We start from the raw sequence: 7,003 nt of genomic DNA on the forward strand, positions 1-7,003 counted from the left end.
TATCTCAAAAGCACAAACTTAAGTACCCCTCCAAATTTTATGCCCAAACTACTCCTCATAGTATTATTTGTTGTGTAAACACTGGTAACAACCTAAACACAGCTGCATGTTGAATTAGAATACAATCATACAGTGAAATTTTCTGCAACAATTAAAATTTTAATGCAATATTTAAAATAACATAAATTTTTGTTATAACAAGTTTAAAAGATTCAGGATACAAATACATATATCACAATGATCTAAAAGCAATTCTCCCAAAAGTAAAGAAAGACTGCAATGAAGTGCCTTAAGATATTAATAGTGGTTGTCATTTGGGGGTGGCACTTTGGTAGCTTTTTCTCTATTTTTCACTTGTCTGTATTTACCACAATTTTATGTTGAATAATGTACTACTGTTATCATGGGGGAAGTCCTCATGTTCCTAATATCAGGAGAACTGAAGTACTGCTCTCTTTATATAGATCAGGAATTTTTGGGGCTTTCTCTGCAAGCTCAAAAAGCTTTTGTAAAGGAAACCAGAACTTCAGCAGCTACTTCAGGATATAGCATCCAGTTGAGTCATTGTAGAAAAGTGGAAGGGGGGCCCTTAGAGCACTAAAAAGAGTGGGGAAGGTTCTTAAGATGGACACTTTCTCTCTCAACACTCTATCCTTTGCAAGAGGAGAAATACAGAGTCAAGTGATAAATTCCTCTTCCAAACGCATAAGAGCAAACAAAGCAACAACCATATATTGAGTGCTAAATATATACTAGGTTGGTTGAAAAAGATCAGAAGCTAAATGTGACGAATGGCTAAATGAAAATAAGGACAACTACAGATTTTCACCTTCCTGCTTGCAGTCTTGCAACAGTTTTCCAGCCTGCTGCAAGAGTGATCTTTTCAGAGAGCAAAACTTCAACAGACTCCCAGTGCCCCTGGGGATAAATCCTAAACTCCTTACGGTGGCTGACAAGAGCCTTTATCATCTGGCTTTGGCTTATTTCTCTAGCCTCCTCTTCAGCATCCACTCCACGTCCCAGGCATTCTGACCACTGGGCTTTTCTTCTCATATTATCCTAGGTTGGACTCATCTTGTCTCTTTTGTCTACTAACCCCTGCTTATTTCTCAAGTCTCTGGTTAAATGTTGCCTTCACTGGGAAATCTTAGCTGACCCTGCTATGTGCTATGTGCTTCTATTGTAATCACTGCTTTCCTTGTCATAGCCCTTTCTGTATATCATCAAATTCTCTGGTTTAATTGTCCTTCTCATCTGGACTGTAGGCTCTGTGACGGCCAGGGATGAGTCTGCCCGGTTCACCTTGATACTCTAATGGCTAACTGGGGAACAATAAATATATACTGAATGGATGAATAAGTGGATAAATAAGTGAAATAGCCTAATTGTATTTAACTTCTCCAAAACTTGCCTTAAAGACATATTCTAATTGATGCAACTGCATATCAAAATAAAGACTGAACACATGTTGTGATGGTGGTGGTCCTGGGGATGCTGGGAGTTCTTCACTCAGCACCTTAGTCTTGCAACTTGTCCTCACTTAACAGATAGATATTTAGGTGCACATATACTTTAAGAGATTTTTCAAATTAAAATTTCAAGCTCCTTATGGGGAGGTGGAGGGAGGAAAGAAACATTCTGACACACCGACCAACTGTTTCTAATTCTTTTTTTTTTTGTCTTTTTGTCTTTTTAGAGCCACATCTGTGGCATATGTAGGTTCCCAGGCTAGGGGTCCAATCAGAGCTGTTGCTGCTGGCCTACACCAGAGCCACAGCAACACCAGATCCGAGCTGCATCTGCACCACAGCTCACCACAACACGGGATCCTTAACCCACTGAGTGAGGCCAGGGATCGAACTCACAACCTCATGGTTCTTAGTCAGATTCGTTAACCACTGAGCCACAAAGGGAACTCCCAGAACTCCTCTAATTCTTAAAAAAAGAAAAAAAAAAAAAGATATGAAATTCCATGGTGGTGTAATGGGTTAAGGATCCAGCATTATCACTGTTGTGGCTCTGGTTTGATGCCTGGCTCTGGAACTTCTGCATGCCATGGACATGGTCCAAAAAAAAAAGGATATCTTCATTCAACAATAGAGGTGTAGGAGTTCCCATTGTGGCTCAACGGGTTAAAAATCCAATGTAGTCTCTCTGAGGATGCAGGTTCCAACCCTGGCCTTGCTCAGTGGGTTAAGGATCTGGCCTGCCTTGCTGCAAGCTGCCTTGTAGGTCACAGATGTGGCTCAGATCAGGTGTTGCTATGGCTACGGTGTAGGCTGGTGGCTACAGCTCTGATTAGACCCCTAGCCTGGGAACCTCCATAAGCCATGGGTGCAGCCCTAGAAAAGACAAAACAAAACAAAACAAAACAAACAAACAAAAACCCACAATAAATTTAAAAAAGAATAAATAAAATGATGATTCATAAAATAGTTATAAATAATCTTTAAAGACATGGGGAAATAATAATACAATATTATTAATAAGTTCCTTTGTAAAGATTACAAACTATATATACAGCATAAGTTAATCTCTTCCACATAAAAATAAATTCACATAGTATATACTGTATTTACATAATAAAAAACTGAAAGTAAATGCATTGAAAAGTAAATTGTCATTATTTCTGAGGATCATCACATATAAAATACTTTTCTTTCCTATAGTTTTCAGGATTTCTCTCAGAATAAGCATGTATTACTTTTGTTAAAACACCGAGTTATCAAAAAAGATCTCTATAATAAAATGAATTCCTTTATGTATAAGCAGTTGTTTTAAAATGTGTTTTAAGACTAAAGGATAGGAATGAATATTTTTCATATAGCACACATATATTTTAAACTGAATAGATTTAATAATGCTATGACCTTTAATGCAGATGCTATGAGAAAACACTATAAAATTATAATCATCTTAAATTTGACTTCTCAAATATCCTTATGTTAAAAATTTTTCTTATTTCTCAAGGGAAAATAATTTTATTAAGGGATATTTTATGAAATGTCTTGGAAAGTAAATTAATGTACATATTACTATGCCAAGCACAAATACAATGACATTAAAAAAGAAAGAAAGAAAAGACAAAAGGATAGCTAGAGGCAATTAACTAACTGTATAGTTAGTTGAAGTGGATCAGGGGAGAGGCTAACTTGGGCAGAATTACCTTTTAAAATAGGCTGTAAAAACAGCAATTCAAAGCTAGTCTGGGAATGTCCCTCACCTGCACCACCTACATCAAGAGATCTAGGAAGTTGCTTTTCCTTTTGCTTAACAATAGGTCCAATGATAAGCAAAACTGCCCTCCTCCAAAACTCCCTGAAGTGCAAAAAGACTAAGATCAAAGGAACCATTAGCCTCTCCCTGAACTTCAAAGCCTTCTCCTTTGGGAACTCAGAGAAGCAGCTGTAAGACAACTTCGAGATTTCCATTACATTGTATAACTACAACATGACTAATACCTCGGTGACCATATTCTGTTTACTTCTTCACTATGGTTGTATTTTAAGTTTTACAGTTTTGTACACATATTAAAATGAGTAACAAATCAAAAGATATTAGGACTAGAGACCTACCCACACCAATGAGCACTGCTGTATTAAGCGTTACTTTATTTTTGGGCTTTCTAAATCTAGCTTTTTAGTGTCTCGATCATTTCTATATTTCCCCATTCAGAAAAAAAGTAATAAAACGAGCATTTTGTTTCACACAGTTTGTGTTTTAATGCAATATTCAAATAAAGTCTACAGAATCACTTACCTTTCCTGGAGTAGTTTCACAGACTTGGTCCCAGGGACAATGAAAGAGTCTCTTCTAAACTGGCTTTAGGATTAGGATGGAGCTGGCTCTAGGAATGGCAGAAGAGAGGAAAAAACCTGGATTCTCAATATAACTGAACCAACTAAACTTAAACTTCACCATGCCTTGATCTCTTTCACATGATTTAACTCACTTTTTGTTTGTTTGTTTGTTTGTTTGTTTGTTTTTTAGGCCCACACTCATGGCATATGGAAGTCCCTAGGCTAGGGGTGGCATCTGAGCTGCAGCTGCCAGCCTAAGCCACAGCCATAACCATGTGGATCTGACCTGTGTCTGCAACCTATACCATAGTTCACAACACCACCAGATCCTTAACCCACTGAGCAAGGCCGGGGACTGAACCTGAGTCTTCAAGGATACTAGTTGGGTTCATTACCGCTGAGCCATAACAGGACCTCCTAACTCACTATTTTTTTTAAAAGCTAGTTGAGTTGTTTTTTTCTGTTATTTGTGGCCAAAGCAACCCGGTCAAAGTTTAGATTTGATCATTAGGCAATAGGGAGTCACTGAAGAAGTTTAAGCAGGAGATTGACATAATCGGTTTACATTTTATGAGGACAGCAGCGGCAGAAGTGTTGAGGATGGATGAGTAGGTTGGGAGACTGGCTAAAAGTTACAAAGGGCTTACTATGTGCTTAGTACTAGTCTAAAACAATTTACATATATTAATTCATCTAATCCTTCCAAAATTCTACAAGCCATATATTATCCATGTTCAACAGGAGGAATCTGAAGTCCAGAGACATTAAACTGTTCAAGGCCACACAGCTTGCAAGTGGCTGAGTCAGGATTTGAACCCAATTATAGACATTCCTTTAAGCCTCCCACTCCCCCAAACCATATATATGAGGAGAAGCTCATCTCACTCTCACTCTCATATCAAGACCCAGTTGGTATAAGAGTAAACCTGGCCCCATTTCCAGATTGATGCAGAAAACAGGCTGGCAACCCAATCCTGGTCCAGCTTCCAACCGCAAGTTCATACTGCATATTTCATAGGGTTATTATGAGAACTGTGTTAGTGGAAAGGCCGAGGTGGAAGACAACCAATTTGTTGAAGAGAGAACTTGCACCTGAGTGGAGACCTATTTATTGTAGGTTAGCAGTTTCACTGTGATGGAAAGGAGAGGAAGAAATCATGGCAGCTGGTCCCCAGAAGGAGCATATTTATAAACTTTGAAGCAAAGCTAGCAAAATTACTATTGAAAATTTAGGAGAGAGAAAACAATGATGGGACAAGTCCCAAAGGAGACGGAAAGAGATGGCATTGAGCTCATAGGTGGAGGGAGGCATTAGTCTTAAAGAAACGGGTCACCTCCCTCCCACTAACAGTAGTGAGGGAAAGAGGTTAAGAGTAAGTTCAGATAGAGATGCATTTGTAAGAGGGAAGAAAGTTGAGGAGGTGCACCTATGGAATACTCCATTCTTCTTAGTGAAAATGGAATTAGTCCCCTGCTGATCAGGAGTGTGAAGCAAGCACTGTAGTGGTCAAGGATAGTCACTGTTGGATGAAGCAAGCCGGGAAGACAGGTAAAATCATTCTAGAGTGCTGTGCTAAGAGCATAGCTAAATTAAAAACCAAGAATTTTCAAGGGCTTTAATACGTAGGTAGGAATATATGATTCTCCTCAGCACTTCTCACCAATTCAGATGGAGATATGAGAGTCAGCTTGTCCATGTCTGCAGGCAGGTTATCAAAGTTAGTATGAGGTTGAAAGTAATGGAAATGGAGCCCATTTAACCATAGCACTTTCTGGGTCCCTATGCTTTGCTGAGGCCTCGGTTCTACAAACAAAATCTGTGCCTAGAAGTAGGACTGTAAACCACTGTTCTCAAAGGGAAAGAGGGTCAAAAAACAGACTGTTACTACTCACTCCTTCACTCCCACAAATTTAAAGGGAAGAGTCAAACTGTTAATAAAGCATTTTACCTGGGAATCTCAAAGTGTTCCAGGATTACAGGTGGCAAAATAATATACTAATATGAATCCTTTGATTAAATTCTATAGTCCTCAAATTTGATGTATGCCTTTTCTTTCATCTAGAATAAAACAAAGCTAAGGACACTCATATTCACAGCTTTAGGTATAGTAGATAGGATTAAGAACCACATGGCTTATAAAATAAAACTACAAATATGATGAATTATTCAGTATGTGTGCCTATGGTACATAGGATATCATCCTGCTGAATTAATGGAACTTAAACCATGTCTCTGTTATCCATATCTTCATTCCCACAGTTATCTTTCAGGTCAGTACAGCTAGGCCTCCCCTATACATCTAGGCAATAAAAGAAAAATGTCTAGTTGGAGTTCCTGTTGTGGCTCAGTGGAAACGAATCTGGCTAGTAACCATGAGGACGCAGGTTTGATCCCTGGCCTTGCTTAGTGGGTTAAGGATCTGGCGTGCCATGAGCTGTGATGTAAGTTGCAGATGAGGCTGGGATCTGGAGTTGCTGTGGCTGTGGCATAGGCCAGCAGCTATAGCTCTGATTCGACCCCTAGCCTGGGAACATTCATATGCCATGGGTGCAGCCCTAAAAAGACAAAAAAATAAATAAGAAAAATCTCTAGCTATTAAAAAGAATTAAGAAGGAACTTTTCTCCTTCTAAGTTAATTTCAGGAAGTTTCTTTAGGATGTTATATTGAAATTGCTATTGGTTATTTTAATTGACTTAACGAAGAGTTTTTCCTTCTAAAAAATTAAGGCATGCCCTTTCATTGTTCAGAAGAGAACAAAGACAATAGTTTAGAAAAATGACTACTGCAATAGAGGATAATACAAAGCAATAAAAATACCAACTATCCTGATAAAAGAGTGTCACTGGTTACACTTCCCCTGCTCTGAGCCCACTCCTTCCTATGATGTCATTGCTCATGGAGATAGCAGTCTTTTCAGAGTTGCGAATACGGCTAAAACATTAAACAAATCTTACTTCTTTGCCCAAAATAATGCCACCATCATATCAGCATATTACTCATGAACATGAGTAAAGAAGAAAAAATTGCATAAGTATAAGGAAAGAATTCCTAGAGAAGTTATCTGACTTAGAAGGTCATCATGGTATTTTAACACTGAGATATGAAGCCAAGTCACTGGTGCTTAGATATCAGAAATCTTAGTGGCTTATTAATTAGCATGAGGTCAGAATTTACCTTGTAATTATAATCCTAGACTGCTGA

General features: G+C 38.4%; 1 pseudogene across 1 annotated transcript in view; it reads right to left on the reverse strand.

Annotated features, from left to right (window-relative positions):
• LOC110262249 (uncharacterized) overlaps positions 1-7,003 on the reverse strand; it is a 95,762-nt pseudogene that overhangs the window by 85,805 nt on the left and 2,954 nt on the right. Inside the window, exon 2 of the transcript XR_002347083.2 lies at positions 3,760-3,847. The product of XR_002347083.2 is annotated as an uncharacterized LOC110262249 (transcript). The remainder of the gene's footprint in view (positions 1-3,759; positions 3,848-7,003) is intronic.

Source organism: Sus scrofa, chromosome 1 (genome assembly GCF_054392235.1).
Source record: "Sus scrofa isolate SSC_HxYL_T2T_F1_AM1 chromosome 1, Sscrofa_HxYL_maternal_Yorkshire_Landrace_v2.0, whole genome shotgun sequence".
NCBI lineage: Eukaryota > Metazoa > Chordata > Mammalia > Artiodactyla > Suidae > Sus > Sus scrofa.